The sequence below is a fragment of the Lissotriton helveticus genome, chromosome 3_1, assembly GCF_964261635.1.
Source record: "Lissotriton helveticus chromosome 3_1, aLisHel1.1, whole genome shotgun sequence".
Lineage (NCBI taxonomy): Eukaryota > Metazoa > Chordata > Amphibia > Caudata > Salamandridae > Lissotriton > Lissotriton helveticus.
In genome coordinates, this window is record NC_136061.1 from 1,018,789,489 (window position 1) to 1,018,816,166 (window position 26,678).

Here is a 26,678-nt window from a genome sequence, read left to right on the forward strand (position 1 = left end):
CTATCCAGAGTAAGAAATCCTTACAAAGAAATAGTATTCTATGAAACCAGACCGAAGCGCACTAGTAGCAGGATCGTCATAAGTTGGACAATTGCAAGGAGCAATACAGCAGAGGCACAACAGCAAGAGCGAGATAGGTGTGATGAACGACAAACAGTCCCACCAATCCAGGTCCCTGTGATTTCTCAAAGTGACATTGAAGCCTCTCAAAAAGAGACAAGATCTCAACCTGAGAGAACAGTTGAAACAGCACCAACACAACCAGACGATCTGGGTGAAGGAACAAGTACCGGAATGAGAAGAGTCACCCGCACTGCTGAATGGCCAAAGTATTATGGTCAAATGAAATTATTAGAAAGAAACCTAACTACAAAAAGAAACTGTTTGAGATTAACTGAACTGAACTTTTGAATTATTGCTGTACATTTTGCTTAAACACTCTCACTACAGACAAATATGGGTTATCTAAATAGAAAATTATGCAAGAATTTCATGGGTATTACATTTTTCATAACAAGATTAGTGATTATAATAACATTAATAGGGTTTTATTTGCCAACAGAGAAGTCTGTCTACTCCTGAAACTACAACATCCACACACACAGTAGAAGAGACAAAATTAAAGGCTTCATTCGTGAGTTACAAACAAGAAGATTACTCTACTAACATTTATTCTGGATTCGTGCAAGATTACACACAGGCACCAGACACAAATGATTGCTACGTTGGTGCCCACTTACCTTCATCAGCTTCAGAGGAGGTAACTTATCACCATATACCTTTATCATATGCCAGAACGTGTAGTATTTTGCTAACCTTGCTTATATCTCAATAGGGTTAACTGCTCATTACCTTGACCATGATACGTATGTTCATGAAAAGGTCTTGTTGCAGATTCATAAAAGGTGTACTTTTTGAAAGGCGTTTTAAATATGGATTAATTTTCGTTAGGCCGGCCTGCGTTATGTTAGGTCTGCACATTGCACTTTAGTATCTATATTAGTAACTGAAATTATCTGCTGCACTTCATTAGGCTTAAATTATTGCCTTTCTTAAGAGGGCATATACGTTATAAATGGGTTTTTACTATAGACTCCCCTAAGATGTACTTTTTAAAAATTATAAAAAATACAGATTTATATCTGTTTTAAGGTATATGTTATGATGTGGTCTAGTTTTATTTATTAGAGATTTTATGATATTTCTAATTATGTATTAATGAACTGGAAAACTACATTTCTGTAAGAATTTATTTTATTTAAAGGCAGGGAACAGGTAAGTTTGCAAAATCCCTCCACGAGTGTCCAGACAGCGCCCGCTCCACCGGCGCTGTCCTCAGTTTAAAGCGCCTCGGGGCGCGGAAATGTCGGTGGCGGCCTCCGCCGCAAAGGAGCCTGGGAGGTGTAGTCCCCCTCCGCACTGCGGCTGCAAGATATAGAGCTGCGGCGGCGGGAGGGAGACCAGGACGACCAGCGGGAACGGCAGGGAACAGGTAAGTTTGCAAAATCCCTCCACGAGTGTCCAGACAGCGCCCGCTCCACCGGGGCTGTCCTCAGTTTAAAGCGCCTCCGGGCGCAGAGATGTCGGTGGCGGCTTCCGCCGCAAAGGAGCCTCGGAGGTGTAGTCACCCTACGCACTGCGGCCGCAAAATGTAGAGCTGCGGCGGCGGGAGGGAGACCAGCGGGAAAGGCAGGGAACTGGCAAGTTTGCAAAATCCCTCCACCGGGGCTGTCCTCAGTTTAAAGCGCCTCCGGGCGCGGAAATGTCGGTGGCGGCTTCCGCCGCAAAGGAGCCTGGGAGGTGTAGTCCCCCTCCGCACTGCAGCCGCAAGATGTAGAGCTGCGGCGGCGGGAGGGAGACCAGGACGACCAGCGGGAAAGGCAGGGAACAGGTAAGTTTGCAAAATCCCTCCACGAGTGTCCAGACAGCGCCCGCTCCACCGGGGCTGTCCTCAGTTTAAAGCGCCTCCGGGCGCGGAAATGTCGGTGGCGGCTTCCGCCGCAAAGGAGCCTGGGAGGTGTAGTCCCCCTCCGCACTGCGGCCGCAAGATGACGAGCTGCGACGGCGGGAGGGAGACTAGGACGACCAGCGGGAAAGGCAGGGAACAGGTAAGTTTGCAAAATCCCTCCACGAGTGTCCAGACACAGTCATTCCTGAAGAATATTTAATTTGCGGACAGGATGCTTATTTTCAATTGTCAGCTAATTGGGATAGTATTCCATATTTAGGTTTGCTGTTTCCTAAAACGTAGCATGTATATAATGCAGATGCAATAACGACATCATCACACAGACACATACGTATTATAGGTGATAAAACACAACTAGTTGGAGACATTTTTGTCGCAATCATACCACAAGTAGGAGTTGCTTTCAACAGAAGTTGACAAATTTATAACCAGTACTTCTGGAACTTTATTAGTTATAAATCCAGAATTAGAGGCTATTAGATCCATGGATTTACAAAATTGCCGCACATTAGACATTTTATTAACAGAAAACAGCGGGGTCTGCAAGATGCTGAAAGTTCAACATTGCTGCTCATACATATCTGATGAAAGTAAGAAAATCTTTGATTTCAACAAAGAACATTTCTGACCTGAATTGGAACACTGAGTGTTTTAGAAAATGTAGGCAAATGAGTTTCAGTTATTGGAAACTGGTTCGCAACAGCTGGAAGAGGGATTATTAGAGCAATATTTGTGCCAATATTAATTGTAGGGATTTGCATACTGACCTTGTTTGCAACTTACAAACTCTGTAAGATGCTGTATTAAAAGAAGAGAAAGAGAGATGAATAGAAAAGGATTTAGCGGTAAACTATTGCATTCAAGATGAATACAGAAAGGAACAATATGTGAGTTTAAAAAGGAAAAAAGAAAATTCTCAAGTGAGAGTGAACTCTAAATATTAATTTGTAACAAAAAAATGATGGTTAAAATAACGATCAGATGGTGGTTTGAGAAAGATTTTAAATTACCAAGAAAATAACACTGGTTCTAATAAAGGGTGAAAAATTAGCTAGCATGCTTTGATGAAAATAATGTGTTTAGAAGGCAGAATACTGTAAGCTATCTTATGTACTCATACTAGGCCTCAAATAACAAAAGCAACACAGCTTGAAAAACAAAATGGAAAAGAAAATGCTAAATATACATAAGAAGTTTAATTCTGGAGCTCTCCGTGATCATGTTCTTTTTCGTAATAATTAATGTTACTTATATGATTTAGAGTATTTCCGCAGAATGTTTCTACTCACACTAAGGTAACTATTTATACAAGACTATTTTTTGTCATTTAATGGAGTAAAGAAGAGTTCATACATTGAAGTTTTAAAACGTGAGCTTAATTTGCTAACCTACTTGTTTTTCCCCATCAATGGTGATTTCTGCAAAATGTTTTCTTTTTCATAAGTGCAAATAGTTCAACTTTACATAGACTGTTGTTTAGAAACTTGATATTAGACGATTAAAGATGTAGTGTATATGTGGGAAAGTAAGCCGGAATTAATCAAACTCCACGAGAGCACATCGTGGTTATAATTTAGTTGCAAACGTAACACTGCTGTCTGTGGACTATTGTATTTGTGTGAGACGATGAGGAGGACCCTGTTCCCAGTAGAGCATTGAACGCTGATTACCTGACGAAAGACGAGAAGAGGAACATGTTGGAAAGCTCCTCACAAGTGATGCCTGTAATAGTGTGTGTTCCTAAAGTGTGTTACCACACCTTTTACCCCTTCTTTTTGTCCCACTTGCTACTGAGACTTTCTAGAATCAGATTTTATGTCACTTTGCTTTGAGACTCTACTGAGTTTTCCGAACCACTCTTTATGGAAAGTTCTGCTTTGATATATATATTTTTTTTAACTGATTTAAATGCTAAAAAATTTCTCTCACTCTCATCACAACTCTTTATGGTTCTTACTAACTGCATTTTCACCAGATTCTTAGAATAGGGATTCTTTCCTTTATGGAACGTGCTTTAATGCAGGAACTCAGCAGTGAGCCCCGCAAAGCGTGCTCGGGGTTTCTGGAGGCAGTGGAGTCTGCGGCGCTGTGCATCCTCAATGCCTGACCTCAACAATCCAGCGAGGGACAAGATGGCGGCAGGAGCCCGCCCGTGATGAGACAGCCCGACCCCTCTGAGAAACATCGTGGCTACTGACACTCTGGAACCTTGAGGATCACAGAGGTGAGCCCCGCGAAGCGCGCTCGGGGTTCCTAGAGGCGGTGAAGTCTGCGCTTTACATCCTTAAATGCCTGACTTTAACATGGCGGCCGAAATCGCCCTCAAATGCGCCTGGAGCTGAAGCTCCGTGTCGACCCTGCTCTCCAGGCTACAGAAGGGATTTTTGCAGCACCACACTCCGGAATAGAGAGCGTGTTCCAGCGCCGGAATTTGGTTGGAGGTGCATGGGCATAACATCAATGCCCTAACTTGTGTAGCTGGCCCCGAAATTGGAGTTTTTGGTTGCAAACACCGGTGAGCAAGATAGCGACTGCCCCCGAACTGTCTGGTTGCGGATCACCCTAAATTTCAATTTGTGACTTTGCCAGCGGCTGGTTGCTGAACCTTTTTCAAGCACCCTTACAAGCAGGCATCAGGCCGGACAGGGCACTCCTATAAGACTTGGAGAATCATTTGACCAATGTGATCAATTGGAGAATCGTATGACCACTACTACAGCTCCCGGTGTGGGAAACTCCTGAGGCATTGCAATTGTGGACCACAGTCTCTCATGGACTTCTTTACTTTTCCCTTTGTCCTGCCCGCCATTCTGCAGCTGTTATCTGCAGTTTTTTCCCTGGTCCCCGACCCGTCATCTTGTCCATTCCCTCGTCTTTTTACCCTTTTCCCTCTTTTCACCCTTGAGGATCGTCAAATGTTTTGCCTTTTCTCCATACCCTCGAATCCCTCCCACCCTCCCTTGGTGTTGTGACTACGTCCCCCTCCTACCCCACTTAATGGAACTCTGCCTGAGGAAATCTACTGTTTGTATATTTATGTATATAGGGATAACTCTAATCACTAGTATAGGCAGTAGACCTTTGTACCATCTACCATTCCTATGTGACTCTTAGAGTATATCCAGTCATATCCCTTCCCTATGTATATAGAGATAACTCTAATCACTAGTATATGCGGTTGACCTTTGTACTATCTACCATTCCTATGTGACTCTTAGAGTATATCCATCTGTAACACTTCCCTATGTATATAGAGATATCACTAGTATATGCGGTTGACCTTTGTACTCTCTACCATTCCTATGTGACTCTTAGAGTATATCCAGTCATATCCCTTCCCTATGTATATAGAGATAACTCTAATCACTAGTATATGCAGTAGACCTTTGTACTATCTACCATTCCTATGTGACTCTGAGTATATCCATTTGTATCTCCTCCTTGTTTGACTTTACATCTTGTACATTTGCAATTTTTTCTGTTTGCATCCTTCATGTAACGCATGTAATCCTAAATCCTTATGTTTCTCAACTGGTTCTTATGTAAAGCGCTCTGACACCTTCGGGTAAAGTTCGCGCTATATAAAATCGCATAAATAAATAAAAAAAATAAAACCAGGCGCGCAACACCCACTGGACTCACAGAGTTTCAGCCCCCCCCCCCCCCAATCCTCCTCCGCTTCCCCGTTGGTGTGGCAGCCCGGGATGAGACAGCTTCCCGGGCACACACACAGCCGCACCCGAGCACTTTACATGTCTTTAAAAGACCATTTGCATCTTAATATCTTAATGAGGCACTGTTGTTGTTTTACCTCTTCTGAGAGCGCCTGCAGCTCCACTCTGCCTATTGCTAAAAGGTTCAGCCCCCCCCCCGAAATTTTTTCTTAGACCCCCCCCCGCGGAAATGTGGATCTAGTTGCGCCTCTGGATACGACTGCTCAGTCCACTCAAAAAACGGCCCACCAACTGGCCTCGGTTAAATGTAAATGTAAATTTGCCCCTTCACCACAAAAGCGTCCAGAACCTAAAATATGAGGGGCCGCAGCAAAGCAACACCACCCAGTAAGCCAGACCACAAGCGGCTGTGCCTTCACTTCCGGATGTTTGGGAGATTTCTTCCGAAAACATAGGGCGATCTCTTCCGGAATAGCAGCCGAATCGTGTAGGCATTTTTAAGCCAATCCCCGAATTTAGGGGGCGGTACCACCGCTAAGCCCCGCCCCATACCGCCTCTTAACATGTCAATCGCTTTAAACTAGCTTTGCGATTGCCTCTCTCCGCCTTCAGTTATTGAAGTCGCTTAGTGTCCTTCATCTATTGAAGTCCGTTAGAATCGAAAGCAAAGCAGAGGTAGTCGGATGTTTGAGCTCGTCTGACGGGAGGCGGGAGGTAAGGTGCGGGAACCTCCCGCCTGGCTCGGGAGGGTTGTCATGGCTATGGTTGTGATTATTAGTGACACCTTGTGTATTTGCCTGTTAGGGTTGCCTTACCATCTTCGAATCATTCATTGCATTGCATATGTGCTGCTCAGGGCCGTACTTTTTGATCAATGAGCCATTGTTTATGTGCTATTCGGAGCCATTCTTGTGAGCAGTGCTGCAATGTGTATATGTGCTGCACAGGGTTGCCACTTAACGGAAGTGGGCTTTATGTGTTGATCAGGGCTGAGCTTATGGTCAGTCATGTATTTGCTGCTGATACCCAGTACTTGCAATAATTGAAACCTGTTTGTGTTGCCCAGTTCTGGTGATTATGATCACTGATCACCAAATGCTCCAGTGAGCCCTGGCGAAGGTTGATTCTTGCGATCACTATTGCTGCTCATGGCGATGACTTATAGCATTTACTACGCCTGATGAGGCTTTGAAGAGCTTTAGCCTGGGCATCACTCTGCTCTGGAACCCAAGGTTGATGGTTAGTCCAGTGCTTTTGCTTATGGTTAGGTATTAGGATTAGTCTTGTACGCTCAAGCAAACCAGTCCATGGCTTCACTCCAGTTTCCTTGCAGAAGAGTAGATTAAAAAGAGTTAGGTTGTATCATTAGTGGGGGAGGGGGAATGTGAGATCATTCAAATGGTTGGTGGTGTTAGTAGACAAACTTGAGGAGAAAATGTATTATTGGAAGGAGAGTGTCCTACCACTAGTCCATTGTAGCAGCTAATACAGTGCACCTGCTCAGGAGTTGGAAGCGTAAAGTAATGGATGTGCGCATACTTGGGAAGTATGGCGAGCTTTAGACTATGCTCGAAGGTAGCAGTAACTTCAAGATCATAGCAGTGTGAGAAAATATTTTGGTAAATAATGCAAAGCTTGAGAAGCAGATTCTGAAAATGCTGGAGTGTATGTCTAGTGATGTTTATCCTCAAGTTTGGCTCAGAGTATTACTTATAAAACCAAAAAGGGTAACATTTTTGATGCTCTTAGTTGTAGCATTACTCAAGATGAAAGGCGAGGACACTTTCCCAAACAGTGCAAATGTATTGCTCTCATTCCTGTGACTGCACGATAAAGATCAAGACACTGAGGAGCAAAGAAAGGTATGTCCTCCAGATTTAATAGAGTGAAATGGGGTGGAAGCAGCTTCATGTCGGAAGCCACTAAGCACTGGAACCTCCTACCTCCTAATAGTTGAGCTGCCCCATCGCTGCTAATCTCCAGAAAGCTATTAAATACCTGGATTTTTAACAATTAGTCTCACTCACAGTCTCTGTCTATATTCATGCTGAAAAAAAACAAAAAACACAGTTGATGAACAGAATGTAGAACAATGTCATACATTCACCCCAGTAAAAGGATCTGGGCCTAAATCCATCGTTTTTTTGCACTCCACGCCACCCTGGGTTAGACACTGGCTATATGCAAATCAGCTCTGACCCTGTACCTCATGGGAACAGTCCAGTCCGAACTAGCAAGCCATGTCTTTCCCAGACCGGAATCAAGCATCCAAGCACCGGTTTCTGGCTATCAGCCTTCATTCAGCCTGGATAGCTTGACTCCAGTGGTGTGGAGAGCCTGGGACTCACGTCTGAGCATACCCAGCCCACTCGGGTGAAAATTGCAAAAAACACAGTTGATGGACAGAATGTAGAACAATGTCATCCATTCACCCCAGTACAAGGATCTGGTCCTAAATCCATCGTTTTTTTGCACTCCACACCACCCTGGGTTAGACACTGGCTATATGCAAATCAGCTCTGACCCTGTGCCTCATGGGAACAGTCCAGTCCGAACTACCAAGCCATGTCTTTCCCAGACCGGAATCAAGCATCCAAGGACCGGTTTCTGGCTATCAGCCTTCATTCAGCCTGGATAGCTTGACTCCAGTGGTGTGGAGAGCCTGGGACTCACGTCTGAGCATACCCAGCCCACTCTGGGTGAAAATTGCAAATAACACAGTTGATGGACAGAATGTAGAACAATGTCATACATTCACCACAGTACAAGGATCTGGGCCTAAATCCATCGTTTTTGCACTCCACACCACCCTGGGTTGGACACTGGCTATATGCAAATCAGCTCTGACCCTGTGCCTCATGGGAACAGTCCAGTCCGAACTACCAAGCCATGTCTTTCCCAGACCGGAATCAAGCATCCAAGGACCGGTTTCTGGCTATCAGCCTTCATTCAGCCTGGATAGCTTGACTCCAGTGGAGTGGAGAGCCTGGGACTCACGTCTGAGCATACCCAGCCCAATCGGGGTGAAAATTGCAAAAAACACAGTTGATGGACAGAATGTAGAACAATGTCATACATTCACCCCAGTACAAGGATCTGGGCCTAAATCCATCGTTTTTTTGCACTCCACACCACCCTGGGTTGGACACTGGCTATATGCAAATCAGCTCTGACCCTGTGCCTCATGGGAACAGTCCAGTCCGAACTAGCAAGCCATGTCTTTCCCAGACCGGAATCAAGCATCCAAGGACCGGTTTCTGGCTATCAGCCTTCATTCAGCCTGGATAGCTTGACTCCAGTGGAGTGGAGAGCCTGGGACTCACGTCTGAGCATACCCAGCCCACTCGGGGTGAAAATTGCAAAAAACACAGTTGATGGACAGAATGTAGAACAATGTCATACATTCACCCCAGTACAAGGATCTGGGCCTAAATCCATCGTTTTTGCACTCCACACCACCCTGGGTTGGACACTGGCTATATGCAAATCAGCTCTGACCCTGTGCCTCATGGGAACAGTCCAGTCCGAACTACCAAGCCATGTCTTTCCCAGACCGGAATCAAGCATCCAAGGACCGGTTTCTGGCTATCAGCCTTCATTCAGCCTGGATAGCTTGACTCCAGTGGAGTGGAGACCCTGGGACTCACGTCTGAGCATACCCAGCCAACTTGGGGTGAAAATTGCAAAAAACACAGTTGATGGACAGAATGTAGAACAATGTCATACATTCACCCCAGTACAAGGATCTGGGCCTAAATCCATCGTTTTTTGCACTCCACAGCACCCTGGGTTAGACACTGGCTATATGCAAATCAGCTCTGACCCTGTGCCTCATGGGAACAGTCCAGTCCGAACTACCAAGCCATGTCTTTCCCAGACCGGAATCAAGCATCCAAGGACCGGTTTCTGGCTATCAGCCTTCATTCAGCCTGGATAGCTTGACTCCAGTGGTGTGGAGAGCCTGGGACTCACGTCTGAGCATACCCAGCCCACTCTGGGTGAAAATTGCAAATAACACAGTTGATGGACAGAATGTAGAACAATGTCATACATTCACCCCAGTACAATGATCTGGGCCTAAATCCATCGTTTTTGCACTCCACACCACCCTGGGTTGGACACTGGCTATATGCAAATCAGCTCTGACCCTGTGCCTCATGGGAACAGTCCAGTCCGAACTACCAAGCCATGTCTTTCCCAGACCTGAATCAAGCATCCAAGGACCGGTTTCTGGCTATCAGCCTTCATTCAGCCTGGATAGCTTGACTCCAGTGGTGTGGAGAGCCTGGGACTCACGTCTGAGCATACCCAGCCCACTCGGGGTGAAAATTGCAAAAAACACAGTTGATGGACAGAATGTAGAACAATGTCATACATTCACCCCAGTACAAGGATCTGGGCCTAAATCCATCGATTTTTTGCACTCTACACCACCCTGGGTTAGACACTGGCTATATGCAAATCAGCTCTGACCCTGTGCCTCATGGGAACAGTCCAGTCCGAACTAGCAAGCCATGTCTTTCCCAGACCGGAATCAAGCATCCAAGGACCGGTTTCTGGCTATCAGCCTTCATTCAGCCTGGATAGCTTGACTCCAGTGGTGTGGAGAGCCTGGGACTCACGTCTGAGTATACCCAGCCCACTCGGGGTGAAAATTGCAAAAAACACAGTTGATGGACAGAATGTAGAACAATGTCATACATTCACCCCAGTACAAGGATCTGGGCCTAAATACATCGTTTTTTTGCACTCCACACCACCCTGGGTTAGACACTGGCTATATGCAAATCAGCTCTGACCCTGTGCCTCATGGGAACAGTCCAGTCCGAACTACCAAGCCATGTCTTTCCCAGACCGGAATCAAGCATCCAAGGACCGGTTTCTGGCTATCAGCCTTCATTCAGCCTGGATAGCTTGACTCCAGTGGTGTGGAGAGCCTGGGATTCACGTCTGAGCATACCCAGCCCACTCCGGGTGAAAATTGCAAAAAACACAGTTGATGGACAGAATGTAGAACAATGTCATACATTCACCCCAGTACAAGGATCTGGGCCTAAATCCATCGTTTTTTTGCACTCCACACCACCCTGTCTGAACTTGGGTGGCGGAGTGAGCTAAAGAACGGTGATGGATTAAACCCAGATCAGTTGACTGGGGGTGAGTGTTTGTATTGTCAACGCTCCGTCCATCACCACCTTTGGTTTTTCTATATTCATGCTGAGTCAGCACTAAGACACCTTAGGGTAGACGTGCGCTTTGCAATTCTGTTAACATTAACTAAGGTGAGAAGGGCAGTGTCTAGGCTTCCTTTAGAAATCAATATAAGATTTTGTAAGGGGCTGCTGATTAAACTTCTGAAGCACTGCCCTTTGTTAGATGGCAATGGGAGAGTTGGGACTGCTAAGGCTGTGCAGGTAAAGTGGACCTTTTAGGTGAGACCTAGTCTTTTGTAGTTCTTGATTACAGCCAGATGCAGAGGCATCACACCTCTTCGTGCTTGCTCTAGGCATGAGACCAACCTACTGTGAGGGGCAGCACTACATAAAGGCTGTGTATGGGGAGCAGCCAAAATAGGGCATTACATTCTGGTACACACTGGATAGGGGAAGTCTCTTTGTTAGTAATACACTAAGGCTTCATGCAGCAAGATAAAGTGGACACATCACAGTAGTAACATTCATCTACATCGTATCAGTCTGAATGTTCAGTTTTCTGCTGTCAACAAAGCAGGAAAATGTACCATCTGGGATGAGAGGGTCACTATGGAATACTTGTTTTCAACGCTGTTCCTCTAGCCTAGTTGGGTGAGGTGGCCCGAGAATTTACATTGTTCACCCCTAAACTTCAGTAACAGTAATCAATACCACAATAAAAACAATATTGGATTATTATCCTCTGTATCGGTTTCTGTTAAAAATGCTTTTACTACTAAAGAGCTAATTAATTTCGACAACACAGTTGTTTGAAAACCTCTACATAGGACCACAAGAAATGACCAAATACCTCCGGTTTTAAACACAACATTCAAAATACAATACCAAAAGCCCCCTTCTTTCATCCTAATGCACACTTTCAACTTGTTTCTTCAGAGCACCCTCAAAAACAAAATAATCGATCAAAAGTCTGTGATTCCACTGGCAAAATCTACACTTGAACAGAGGAAAAGCAGTGTTTTAAGAAAATGAGCGTGTGCTGCATCAGATTAATAAATGATATGAGAGAACAGCTAGTTAGTGATTACAGCGGGCACACTTTGCAGGACTAATCATAATGGAAGTATTGAGAAGCGGAGAGCTTAAATTCGATACTGCATACATGACATTAGCAGATTACTGCAATTGAAATGCATGTTTATAGATTGTGTGCAACTAATACTAACTCATCACACATTTCAGCACACTCACAATTTCGGTAGATACGAGAACTGAGGCAGATTTTACCAAGGTGATTTTACCAAGATCTGGCATTTCAGGAGGGAAAGAAGTGACCCTATGACTCATGTTTCTACCATCTAAGTGTGGAGCTTTATAACTAATGAAGAAAAGGAGATTCACATCAAATATGACTATTTCAATGAGATGTCAAGTTCTGGCAGATAATTGGGCAGTATTAACCATGGGGTTTGTGATCATGCCTTAGACCCCAGAAGTGGTAGGAGAGCTGAGTGTTCCTACTGCAGCATTCAGGGTATTGATAGGATAGAAAAGGAAAGGTATAAAAAAAAACAGGATGCACATCAAATATGTATCTTTTGATCAGATGTCAAGATCTTGCGATAGTGGGGCAGTATAATTCGTGGAGTTATGATCATGGACGGGACCCAGAAGTGGTTGAAGTGCCGTGTGTTCTGCCTGAGCTTTGGGGGTACCAACAAAATGTGCATGCCCCCTTACTCTGTACCAAACAGGGCAGCCAAAGTGCAAACTCACTTCCCCTCTCTGAGCTGCCCCTCTTACTCGCCACGGTGTGGCTTTCTTTTTCTAGTTGTGATGACAAACTTTAGCTAGCATGTACCAATGTGTCTTAGGGCATTAGGGTGTCCTGTGTGCTGGGCGAGGATGGCACCCAACCTCACTGGGCTCACATCAACAGCTACCTCTGTGTGCAATTTCAGATAAAAGTATGCTGTTTCAGTGGCATTATAAATTGCATGCTTGATTTTCTTGAAACTTTGTTCACACTTACTTGACCATCAAAATGGTACATTTCTTTTTGTTAAGTTTCTCAATGGGGCACTTACAGTGGCAAAGTCATGTGCATATACCTTGAACAATAACTGGCCATACCAAGGAAGTATCGCAGCATAGTTACATCTGGAGGGGGAGAAGTGGATGACAAGGCTTTTACTTTTTTCAGATCTGGAGTCATTCCCCCATCAGAAAATATATGACCATAGAACTTGAGTTTGGTTTTTTGAAACTTACACTTTGCCTCATTTAAAGTGAGACTAGCTTCGGCAAGTGTACAACACACTTGTGTAAGAGCTTTATCATGTTCCTTTTGGGTGGCCTCAAAAACTAGTATGTCGTCACTGTAATTGAAAGCATTTGTGACTGGCTTTATTATGCAAAGAATGAAATCATGAAAGAGTTCTGCAGCAGATGACACTCCGAAACTTAGCCTTTGATATCTAAATAAAGCAACTTGAGTCGTGAAAGTAGTAATGTACTTACAGTTCTCTTGCAGTTCGAGCTGGTGATACCCTTTGTTCAAATCAAGGTGGGAAAAGACTACTTTACCTTTATTCAGCTACATAATCATGTCAGCAATGTGAAGACCTGGCTGTCAGTCTCTTTCAATTGTCTTCTTCACTTGGCGCATATCAACGCAGATGCGCATAGCTCCTCCACTGTCCCTTTTCGGCACTACCACTATGGGTGATAACCATTTTGTTCGACCAACGGATTGCTCAATGATGTAATGCTTTCATAGTGTCTCAAGTTCTTTCTCAACAGCCTATTGTAAATAAAATGCAATTCAACAATGTCAGTGAATAACAAAACGGACATCCTTGTTTATGTGAATTTGCTCTTTCATGGTCTTAAGTCTTCCTAAACCATGAAACAAGGATGAAAACTGATTCACTGTCTCATGATAGACATTGACATTGTAGTTTACAGAAATCAGTCCCATGTCAGCAGCAGTGCTGAAACTGAGTAAGCATGCACTTGATGAAGTGCCTGGCTGTACATGAATTGATGCTTGGACTTTCGTCTTTTTATACTTCACAGTTGCTATAAATGAACCTTGACTTTGCAGTGGTGTTGAAGCAGCCTTCGTATATACTTTGGTTTTTGACAGGGTTTTACGGGTGCACTTGAGACAGTTCATTGTACTTTTCCATTGGCATAATGTTTATGACTCACCACTATCTTTGATAAAAGGTGTGGAGCACCCATTCATTTTCAGTGTGACTATGGGACAGTGTCCAAATACATTTTGCACTTTCACTTGTTGACTTCACTTTGACCTGCATTTTTCCTTGCTCAAAGCTAATCCTACGTGAGCACGTAGTCCAGCCGTCAACATTGACATCGCTCACTCATCTTTCTCAGTTTCGCTTGACAAGGACAGTGACAAACTTTTAGATGAGGAATTTAATGAGAAGCGACGTCATTCATTTTCTACTTGCCTCAACTGATGTTGCTATTTGTCCTTGTGGGTGTGGTTTGAATGTTGTTGGAACTTTATGGCATCCACTTTTTTCTCTCCATGGGACATACTTGATCTTTCCCTTGCTTTGCAAATCGTTACAAAATGGTTCTTTTGCCCTCATCCTTTGCATATCTTTCCACTAGCGGGACATTTACCTTAATGTAGAATTCGTTTTGGGGCCTTCTGGCCTCCATGTTAGCTGCTTCTCTGTCAGCCCTTTCTTGCACTCTGGCAGCCAAGCTTAGTGTCTTTTTTAGCATTCGTCATCTGAAGGAATCGGAGAGACAACCCTCTACTATGAGACTCATGGCCTCTTCATCGTTGAACTCACTGAACTTACAATGCTTGAGGAGCAGATCAAGTCTTTCTACAAACTCATCCATCGTTTCAACGGCTGTCTGCCTTTCCTGACTATAAATGTATGTTTCATAGTCCGCATTCTGCATTGGATTGAACTTGGTTTTTAACACCTCTTTGACTTGACGGTACATAACTTCATCATCTTCTGGTATTTTCTTTATCACTTCTTTTACTCCTTCACTTTCTAAATTCTTTAGATATTAAATGACCTTTTTTTAACTTGCTTCTTCCAGCACATCAATGAAATCATAAAATGTTTTGATCCAGGCAGTCCATCTGGTAACATTACTTGCCATTTTTTGCTTTTTAGCGGTATCAATAGGAAGGGGTGGTTTCAATAAGGTGGCGGCACCATATTTGGAGCTCTTTTCTGCAGCCATTGGAAAAGAAAATGGCACTATTCCAACCTCATGACTTTTTATTCGTTGCCCATGACTTTTTATTCGGTCCAATGTGATTCACCAGCCTTGTAAGCACAAATCCCGTGCTTTTGCTTGGATTACGGCACCAGATACTGAGGTTGGATGGCTCTCTTTACTCAGGTTCTGGTAAGCGTGATCGTATGCTCTATATCTAGTTATTGCAACCTCTAATGCTTCTCTGCGTTTACCTGCTTCTGCTTGCAGCGTTCTCTTGCACGTGGCTGTCCCTGCTTGTTGCGCTTTCTGTACCTGGTTGTCACTGCCTTAAATATTTCATTCTTAGTGCTTTCTTGCACTTGGCTATCATACCATTTAGCACGTCTCTTTACCTGGCTGTTGTTGGCTTTAGCGTTGTCGTACTGTTTGAAGTATGCCTCTGTGCTAGGCTGTGGCGCATTATCTCTTGTCTCAACTTCACAAGCAAATTTTGAGATGTCATCATTGATGTCACTGACCATGAAAGAGTGATGTAATATGTGAGGTCATAAGCAGTGCATCGCGGGGGCTTAAGTTATAGCTGAATTTCACTTATTTTTGTACAAGTGAAATCTGAGCCTAACTATAATGTTTTTGTAACCTTTGGATTGTTTTCAGTGTATATATATATATACACACACACACACACATATATTATGTTGTCTTTAGTAATACATGAAATGTATTTGGAGTTTTTGGTTAATTATTGCTTTGGCCCCTATGTCTAGATGGATCACTATAATTACCCGTTTAGGTGTAAAGGAAAACATAAAAGTAATTTAGGTCAGGCTGTGATGTCCTTTTCTTTGTGTACACAGGAAAAAACCCGTCTTTGAATATCACAGTGAATCTGACAGCCGTGTTAAGAGCAGATCACACATGGAATTACTAAATGGCAGCATTGAGTGCATAAACATAAAATGAGGACTGCATGATTTATATTTTGAGAAAGAGGTGACCGTTTTGCCATTGAGCATTATGCAAGATACTGACTGACAACACAGCAGCCATCTATTGGATTGTTTATTTTGTCCAGGTACAATACAGTTTCATTTACTTGGGTACTAGCAAAGCCAAGTCATCAAATCACTTAGCAAGTCAACCAGCTCTTAAATTTATTCATGACAATTCCATCATCAGTTTTCACCATTTCAAAAAATATTGTAATACATTGTGACATAATGTGCTTCAACACCAATAGTTCTCATGGCTTGTATTCCCTCCGAACCTCTTTCCTTGCCAAAACACTGTTTTAGATTACTCCTTGCTTACTCGCACAAAAAGTTGTCCTAGTGAGTTGGGTTGTATTTCCATAAAGTTTGGAAGCACGGCGACCTACCTGGGCACTAGGCTGACAAAAAGAGAAGAATAAAGGGGAAGGGTGCAACACAGTTGCAATTTTCGCTTGGTCAGACGAAAAGTATAATAAGCATGCACGTTGCTTGTTAGAATCTATTGCGCATGAACAGCACAGTCATTTTGGCAGGAGCGCTGGTTTCTGTCCGCAGCGTCACAGTACTGTGCATGCACTGATGAGCTTAGTTCATACATAAAAACAAAAAATAAAGCATGCATTGGCAAAGCTAATAGGCTATACCCATGGTACGGGCTGGCGACCTACTAGAGTTACTAATGGTTTCTTGGAAAGTACTTTGTTTTTAACAAAACCCATTCGAAGATCGGCATCTGCACTAATGGTGGACATCTTGTAATGTGTTTTCTTACAAAAAAAACACATGAAACATATTACAGGATGCTGGCGTGCCTCTGTGCAGAACAGCCACCTTGGAATGTATTTTGTTTTTAAGGAAACACATTTCAAGCTGGTCATGCGGTGGGGTGGGGTGGGCTGGGGGTTGGTGTGTGTGTGTGTGTGTGTATATGTGCGTGCCCGCCCATCCTCCCCCCAGGCATGAATGTGTACACATGGTTACCCTCTTAGGATGCTTTTCATTTTAGTTAATGTTAAGGCAAATCCATACCAGAATGGTTGCTGTGCTCACTCTAGGCTGTCCTCTTGGAATGGGCTTGGCTATTTTTAATATTCTTAATATGAAAATTAAAAATCTTCTTAAACAGCTGATGTGCATGCACATGGTCACTCATGGGCTCCATCGTACAATTCTTTTACTCCTATTCAAACATTGGCAGTTACAACAAGGGGGGACCAGGAGCACATAAAGGTCCAGCATACATGCTCTAAACGATTGCTAGTAGGTAAATGGGTATGCAGTTCCTTTAAGGATGGGAAATGTAGATAGTATATTTGGCGTTCTAACAGGCCAGGTATGTTGGAACCAGAAGTGTGGTCCTTTTTCGAAATTAGAGCCCTCAGGCACTCTTGCGAGTGTCATGCTTCATCATAGGGTGTTGATCCTCGCCGTGCTCGACGGGCACCCTCTAGGGGTCTCTTTGCTAGAGAACTTTTTCCAAAGCCGTATGTGAAGTGCCTGTGTAGGGCCGTGGGTGTAAATGCGTGAAAAGTGAGTGTTGAGATAGTGAGTGCTAGTGACTTAAAAAAGATCAAGTAAATCTCAAGACAAAAGACTATTTATTCAGTGAGTCCTCCTGTCTGGTTAAAAAAACTTGTGCGCCACCAATAGAGGCAATAATCCCTGGTGGCTTATTAGTATCATGAGGTCAACATGTTCTTACCTATGGTTGTCTAATGATCTGTGGCAATTCTTCAGGGGGTAATTTAATCTACACAGTGCTTGGAACCGTAAATGTAGAAGTAGGGTGTTACTGATAATACACCATAAAACTGATTAGGCTAGCATTTGGAACCTAATGAGACTGACCCAATTAGGTTACATGTATTCCTCCTCGCGGTCGTCTAGAGAGGCCGATTGTTCTACACTTATGGTTCTAAGCACTGTATAGATTAAATTACCCCCTCTTTGGTCCTGAAGAACTGCCACAAATCATTTATTGACAACCTTGGGCAAGAAACATGTGTACCTCATGATACTAATAAGCCACCAGAAATCATTGCCTCTGTTGGTGGCGCACACGTTTTTAACCAGGAAGGCGGACTCACTGAATAAATAGTCTTCAGTCTTGAGATTTACCTGATCTTTTTTTAAGTCACTAGCACTCACTAACCCAACACTCCCTTTTCACGCATATACACCTAGGGCCCTACACAAACACTTCACGTACAGCTTTGGAAAAATAGCTCCGCCTAAGTGTCCCCTTGAGGGTGCCCATCGAGCATTGCAATGCCGACTCGACGAGGAGCAAAGCCCTATGAAGAAGCATGACACTCGTAAGAATGTGTGAGGGCTCTAATTCCAAAAAGGAACCACCTTTCTGGTTCCACCATACCTGGCCTGCTAGAACACAAAATATATTCCCTGCCTTTTCCCATCCTTATAGGAACTGAATGCCCATTTATTAACTATTCAAACATGGGAACATGTTGAGGCCAGCAGGAGGAGCAAGTGGACTCTGGGAGGGTGCCAAGTGGGCGGTGGGGGCAATTTGTAAGCAAGGAGAGGAAAGCAGGGAGAACAAAAATGAGAAGGAAAACACCGTCTCTCAAGCAGTGCAAAGAGTGACATCAGCAGTGGAAGGATACAACAAAAACAGACACAAACAGACAAAAATGGTGAAACCTAAATGCTCCTCGAGAGGGACAAAAAAAAAGAATAGGGAGAAAAGCCTCCAAAGCAGGAGCAAGGGACTGAGATTGACAACAAACATCTGATCATGAGCAAGGGTTGGACCTAAAGGCCATTCTAAGTCTTTATTAAATACAGTTGTCTGTTTGCCACTGTCTGTTGGGGACACCTAAGACCCAAAGCCCCTTTATTTATTTGTTTAATTATTTATGTATTCATTTTAGGAGTTGTACATGGTTGGTATACAGTTCAACTGTCTCTATGCCAGACCCAAACAGCAATATGCTAGACAGCATTACAAAAAGAAATTTGAAAGGGTAATTAAATGTTGGTTTACTTCTGTATATCATATTACAGGGTTTAACTGCCCAGTAACATTTTCCACATGTTCATGGTAGCTACCCTTATAAATGACTCTAAATGACATAATTTTGAGCCAAAATGCATGTAGCTTGCTTAATGCTTTTAGAAAGGATCTGCTTTCTATGTTGAATATTGAAGTGCTTTGGGTACTAAGAGTCATAAATTGAAATATGGATTGTACCCTGTAGGAGAGTAGGGTCTGCAATCCTATGATCACCCAGATTTTTGCTTTTTGCTGCACTGGTTTACGACTTTCCCTGGCTGTGGGCCTGCTAATCAGACCCACAGCCTAGCTGTTCTCTCTATCCAAATTGTACTCAGGTACTGAATTGGCACTGGGCCCTCTCCAAGTCCCTGTACCCAGGGCTGAGGTGCACCCAGAAGTCTCCCAGGGGCTGAAGCATGTATTGTGCCACCCCTGGATTGACTAACTAAACTGACACAACTGGCTGCACGACAGCTGGGGCAAGGTGGTGTACTCACCCTTTGCTTTAGATATAGTATACCTATATCTAACCCTAAAAATGGACACACAGATCTCCTATCAGTCACTCCTATGGCAGGCCTTAACAATCCTGAAGGAAAAAATTCTAAATGTTCAAACAACTTCTCCAATTGACCAAATAATATACAATGTGGTAACATTTATTTAAATCATCTTTAGATCATGAACATAAACGTTATTCATACAATGACTTCAAATTTCAATCATATACATTATTATTTGCAAATTTTTCTGAACCACCACCCAATGCATTTCGGGACTTCTTCGTCCCTTCGTCAGGGGTTCCAGTTGTCAACTAAAAAAGCAACAAGGAAACAATGTAAAACGATGCCATGTCACATATTATGAGTTGAATCATAAATATACATCAACATTAAATGTCAGCGATAGAACATTAGCACAGATGTTTTCTAAGATATCACAACAACATTTTTCACAGGTGCAATCTCAAAAACTGCCTATATGATCATATGTAAACAAACGTATAAGTGCTCATGCGAAAAAATTGCCCAATCACCAATAGTAAAAAAATGGAAAAAGCGTACCTTGCAATTGTATAAGATACTTATATCTGAAACGGAAATGAATCCAAAGCATCACTATGACCAATCACGGTGAAGTGATAAAACTACTGCATTAATGGCATACACGCAACCTGCTCACCTTTTTGAACAAACCTAAGTCCTGGTTCAAAAAACCAATCACGTGGTCAAATGACGACTCTGAGAAGGAATAGAGTATCTATAATCAGTGACACCGTACTAATGAAAAAACTCCGCGCATGTGAATACATAATTATTCGGTCTATAATTATGTATTCACATGCGCGAATCTCCATTTATTCACACTCGCGTTTATATAAACATTTATAATCGTAGTTTTTCAACTCTTTTGTTGTAGTTCGATATAGTCTGTTTTCCATTCTCATGGTGGAAGTTCACCCGGTAGTTGTGTTTATATGCTGTAAGCGATGACACGGAAGTGCATCACACTGCCAGGCGGGTTAGTTTGGAAGTACTCGGTGTGCCTAGGAGGTAAGCGCGGATGGTCTGTTCTGCGGGGTAACGTAATGACCGGCTAATATCTTAAAGGTACTGATGTTACCTTTATATTTCTTCAGGCACTGACGATTAGATTGACGGACTCTCGGCTTTGAGACATCTTGCTGCGATAGAGGTGAGCAGATGGCGGTTATAATAATGTCACGGGCCACCAGGAGTCGTCCCAGGCTGAGGGGTTGGGACCGAGGATGAGGATCTCCGTCTTCTCCGTCTTCTCCGTGTTCAGTTTGAGCCGGCTTTCTTCCATCCAGTCGGCGACGGCCTTCATACCACGGTGGAGGTTGGATTTGGCGGTGAGGGGGTCCTTGGTGAGGGAGAGGATCAGCTGGGTGTCGTCGGCGTAGGAGATTTTGTTGAGGTCGTGTAGTCTGGCGATGCGTGCGAGCGGTGCCATGTAGACGTTGAATAGCTGAGGGATGATCCTTGCGGGACACCGCAGACGGTCTTTTTTTTGTCCTATTTCTGCAATAGTATATGTAAGGAGTTATCGGGTACCCGACTCTGTAACTTCTGAACCTTCACTGCCCCTTAGATTGGTCCTGTGTGGGGAGTTTCCCTAAGATGGTTGTTTCAGTTGCAGTCCCCTTGTTTCCATTACCATATTCAATAATTTTATCTCTTCGTGGGTGGAGCTAGCCATCCTGGCTACTCAACAGGAATTTACCTGTTTTATTATTGCCATCGTATAATCATTGGACTTTGGTGCGCTTTAAAATTAAATAATGATTTAGGTGTTCGTTTGGTGTTGATCTTCCCAATGTTTCCAAAAGTTGTATTTTTTGCTAGGCTTTCCCTTCCTGTCGAGTTTATTCCTTCTAAGTATCGAGTTTAACCATTCCCCATGGGTAGGTGGTGTCGGACTTAACCATTTTATACATATCTCTCTCCTTGCCAATAAGACCAGTACAAATAGCAAGTTTTCTTGTATTTTGGTTAATTTACCCATACCATTTGAACGATCAACCCCAAAGATAACAAGATTTGTACTTACGTCCAGTTGTTTTCCCAATACCCTACTTAAGGTCTTGCCCACTTCATTCCAGAAGATGTCAAGGTGGGGGCACTGCCGGAACATATGTAGATCATTTGCCTTTTCCAATCCGCATTTAGGGCAATTCTTGATTCTGGCCCCATTGAACTTGGATAGCCTTTTTGGCATTCAGTAAGCCCTGTGAGTGGTGAATAAGTGTTTTCTTTTTAAGGCCGCCAGTTTTATAATGGTCCAACATTTATCCATAGACACTCGCCATTTGTTCTGGATATCCAGTGTTGGCATGTCCTTCCCCCAGATCGTTTGTGGGATCAATAAATCTTCCCCCCCTGCTGTTATTAGGGCCCAATACCATTGGGATATCTCTTTTTTTATGGGCGAGTCCTTTGTCATTTCTGTCACCAGTTCCTCGTTTCCCTTTTTCTTTTCTGTGATCGATTTTGCCCAGCTACTAAGCTGATAATCTTTAAATTTAGATAGGGAAGCATTTGTAATTGTGGTCAATTGATCCCAGGTGTTTAAAGTACTCCCCCTCATCATCAGTTGGCCCCATTCTTTAATACCTGCTACTTTCAGTGGGATAGCCATGCTGTCCTTGAGGCAGTCTGGAGTGCCCGGGGATTCCCATATGGGTGCTAGGGTGCTGTAGTATGGTATGTTCAAAGTATTTCTTATTTGATACCATAGTTTTGCCGCGTCGCTAAGATTCTTTAGTTTTACCTTTTTGAAAAATTTCAGATGGCCGAATTGATATATGAAGTGGTCTATTGTTCCTGTCATTATTTGTAGACATTCCGGGTATTGTTCACAACTTTTCAATTAGGGTCTGATGTTTTTGAATTAGAATGCTCTGTAATATTCGATTAGATCAGGGTTTGCTATCCCTCCTTGCTCTTTCTTTCGCCTTAATTTGCTCCAAGCTATTCTCGTTCCCTTGGATGCCCAGATGAAACTTGTTAATTCCCCCTGGAGTTTCTTTAGAGACTCTCTCTTAAATCCTAACGTATAGTGTTAAAGAGATAGGTGAACTTAGGCAAAATGGCCATCTTTATTATGTTTGATCTTCCCAGGAAGCTTAGTGGCAGTCCTCCCCATACTTTGAGTAGTTTCCTAACTTCTGAGGCGATTCTGTTTAGATTCATCTGAGTCACTTTATTTAGATCTTTAACCAGGTTGATTCCTAGGTATTTTATCTTGTCTTTAATATAGGGGTTACTGAATTGTGTATTCCACGACATAATCTCAGTCTTTGCCTGGTTGGTCTGGTATGCCGCCACTTTTCCAAAGCTGATTAGAGTTTCTTCTATTGATCCAATGGACCCTAAAAAATCGTCTGTAAACACCATCAAGTCATCTGCGTACAATGCTACTTTTTTACTCCATCGAAGGTACCTGAAGGGAGATATTGAGCTGTGATTCCTGAGACTGTTTGCCAGAGGCTCAATGTACAGATTAAAATGTAGTGGTGATAATGGGCACCCTTGTCTTGTTCCTCTTTTGATCTCAATATTTTTGGTGAGGTTCCCATTAACTAGAATCTTAGCTCTTGGTTTTTTATACAACTCCTCCACCATGCGTAGAAAGTTCTCCTCCAAATTATATTTTCTAACGACCCTACTTAGGAATGCCCAGTTTACTTCATCAAAAGCTTTGGCATTATCAAAAGTGATTATGGTTAATGGTGTTTTTCACTGATGGCAATATCTATTGCTCCAAACAGCTCGTGTGTTAAATCTTGTAACTGTCTGCCTTTCACAAAGCCCTTTTGGTCTGTGTTGATCAGATTTGCCATTACTCTTCCTACCCTTTTTGCCATTATTTGTGTAAATATTTTGTAGTCACAGTTGAGTAGGGAGATGGGTCGGTATGATTCGCAGTTCACCTGGCTTTTCCCTGGTTTTAATATAATGCTAATTGTTGCATCGTTCCACGAGTCAGGAACTTTATCGTTTCCCCGATATATTGTGTTTAATAAATCCGTTATTGGTGGTACCAGTGTTTCCTTTAGATTGATGTAGGACTCATTTGGTAAGGCATCTGGACCGGCAGCTTTCCCTCTTTTTAGGCCTCTTATTGCTTCTTCTACCTCCTTGTTCGTAATTTCTGCATTCAGTTCTTCTTTTTCTTCTTCCACTAATGATGGGAGGACCGCTTCGTCTAGATATTCTTCCAATTGTTCCTTAGTTGGGTTAGTATCCTCCATGTACAGATCTGAGAAGAAGTTTGTGAATTCTTGCATTATTACATTGTCTTCTGAGCTTGGATCTGCCTGATTCTGTTGCTGGATGCTGCAAACTTTGTTTCTGGTTTGGTCAGTCTTTATTTTCCATGCCAACATTTTACCACATCCTTCTCCGTATTCGTGGTGAGATAGTTTGCTTGTCTCCCATTTCTCTCTTACTTTTTTCTCCAGTATATCTGTGAGTAGTTCTTTTTGTTTTTGCTTTTCTCTCTCTAGTTTCTCCTTATCCGTTGTTATATGTTCAGCTGCTATTTGTCTATCAATTTGTTTTATATTATTTTCTACCTTCCTTATCTCTAGCTTTGAAGATTTTAGCCTGTATGCTGCAATGCTTAGTAGTTTGCCTCTGATTACTGCCTTGTAAGTATCCCACGTGATTTGTTTTGAGGTTCCAGTTTTATTATTCTCAAAAAACGTATCTGTTTCTGTCCTAAGTTCTTGTATTATTTGTGGGTCTAGAAACATAGAGCGGTCGACAGGCCATCTAACTTCAGAGTTGTTTTTTGTCGTTTTGTATTGTAAGCTGGACTGCTGAGTGGTCAGATAGGTGGGCTGATAATTGTTCTATTCTTATGGTATTTTCTTGTAACCTTCTGTCTATTAAAAAATAGTCAATTCTAGATTTGTGTCCTAATTTTTGTTGTGGAAAGTGAACGCTTGCCTTTTATCCCTTTTCTCTTTCCACATATCTACCAGACCCAGATCTTTTATGCAGTAACCCATCCATTCCCTCATTTTTGGTAGATTTGCTTGTCTCCCTGGAGGGGATCTATAACTTTTGGATCTATGATTTTGTTCTAGTCACCCCCTATTACTACTGGGGAGGTTGCTGATAATAATCCCGTATAAAGCTTTTGAAGGGGAGCTGGGTCGTCTGTATTAGGACCGTAATAGCCAGCTATAGTGTATAGATTATTATATATTCTCGCCTTAGTTACTACCCATCTACCCTTGTTGTCTACTTCTGTACATTCTATCTTGGCTTTGAGCGATTTATTGAATATTATAGCTACGCCCTTGATATTACATTCTTGATTGGTGCATACATAGGTGTCAACCCAGCTCAGAGTTTTCATGATTTGATCCCATTCTGTTTTCGTAAGGTGAGTCTCCTGTAGTATAATGATTTCGCTATCTATTGTCTTCAGATATTCAAGTATCCTTCTTCTTCTACTTTTAGTTCTGAGACCGTTCACGTTCCAAGAGAGTATACTGAATTCTTTAAAGTTTACCTTCATCTTCCTTTATTTCCTTTGGGGCTCTCATGTTCCCGTTTGTAGGTACCATAGAACTCCTTCTTTTTTAACAATGAGGACATGTTTTTTTTCCCCCCTAATTTGCACCCCACCCGTGCGCTCTTTTTGTTTTGTTTTTTTACTATTTTGTGCATATTATGATTACCCTCCCTGGGGAAGCCTCCCTTTTTCTGTTTGGGCTGTAATCTTCGCCCTCTGTGAGCTCCATACCTCACCTATTTCAATCGCTTCGCCCTTCATATTCATGTTGTCTATTGTTGTTCCCGCATTTGAGCTTTCATTTGCTCTAGGAAGTTTATGACCTCCTTTGGATCCCTGATATTGTGCATTTTGTTTCTCCACATGATCCTGAGGGCAGCGGGGAACTTCATTTGCACTGTAGCTCCGAGAGATCTTAGTTCCTGCACATGCTGTCCCAGCTCCCACTGTCTGTCCTGAGTTGCCTTACACATTTCTGAGCGTATCCTGAAAGACCATTCACCCTTAGTGAAAGTGCCTTTTTTTAAGGCCTCGCTTAGAATTCTTTCTTTCAGGGTGTATGTTTTGAAATGTACTAAAATTTTGCTGGGGTTTTCCTTTCTTTGTTTTTGCCAAAAGGATCGCGATTCACCCTTTGTATGTCTTCTTCCAAGTCTGCTGCTTTTACCCAAGGGAAGTGCTCTTCAAGGAGTGACACAGTGAATATATTAATGTCCGTTCCCTCATGATTTTCTGGATCATTTAGGATTCTCAGGTTGTTTCTTCTTGCCTGATTTTCTAGAGATTCAAGTTTCTCTTTGATATTTTTGTCACTTTCTTTCAGTGCTCTGATCTCCTTTTGGTTAATCTCCACCTTTCTGCTAATGGCTCCTACTTCTGCTTCTACTGCAGTACTCTCTCCCCCAGTGCATTTAGTTTAAAATCCAACATCTCGCAGACCCCCCTGGATCTTGCTCTCGTTGGCCTCTGATACTGCGAATTTCTCTTTCAATTCTCCCAGCATTTTTTCCAACATTTTCTCTGTTTAAATATTGCTGATGGGTCTTGTGAGTCTTTTGCGGTATCTTCTATTGTATTGCTTGTTGGTTGCATTCCTGCAGAATCAGTACATCGTGCCATTGTGGAGTCCCCAGCTGGATCAACCTGCAGTTGTATGTGTGAGTCTGTCTCGCTGTTCATGTCTGATCTGTTGTTCCTTATTAGGTCTATAGAATGTTCTTCTTCAGGACGGTGGTTTTGGGCAGGGGCTGGGGCTGCGTTAATTGCGTTAATTGCTGTAGGGGGTTCACTTTTTTTTGTTGCAGTAAGTTGTGATTCTTCTGTGTCTCCTGTATCCCTTGAGCTCCCTCAGCCTGCAGTTGTACTTTAATCAAGCATTTGCAATGCAATAGGTCTCGCATTAGGAAAGTTTGAGCTATTGGTATTGTAAATGACACATTTTTTATTTATGTATTGTTTTTGAAAACAGCGAAATTAATAGCTTTGTCATTTACAATGCCAATAGTTATAACTTTCGCAAATGTGACACCTATAGCATTTGTAATGCAATATGTGTTGAATTTACGTGACTTACATGTATTGATATTACAAATAACAATGGCT

At 42.8% G+C, this 26,678-nt stretch overlaps 1 protein-coding gene across 2 annotated transcripts in view; it reads left to right on the plus strand.

Annotated features, from left to right (window-relative positions):
* Window positions 1-6,191: 6,191 nt before the first annotated feature.
* Window positions 6,192-26,678, plus strand: part of ATF2 (activating transcription factor 2) — a 412,263-nt gene continuing 391,776 nt past the window's right edge. The window contains exons 1-2 of one of the 2 annotated variants that reach the window (XM_078681532.1): window positions 6,192-6,357; window positions 15,875-16,092. The gene's annotated coding sequence lies outside the window, so the exon portion shown is untranslated. The remainder of the gene's footprint in view (window positions 6,358-15,874; window positions 16,093-26,678) is intronic. The other variant, XM_078681531.1, reaches the window with a different exon arrangement.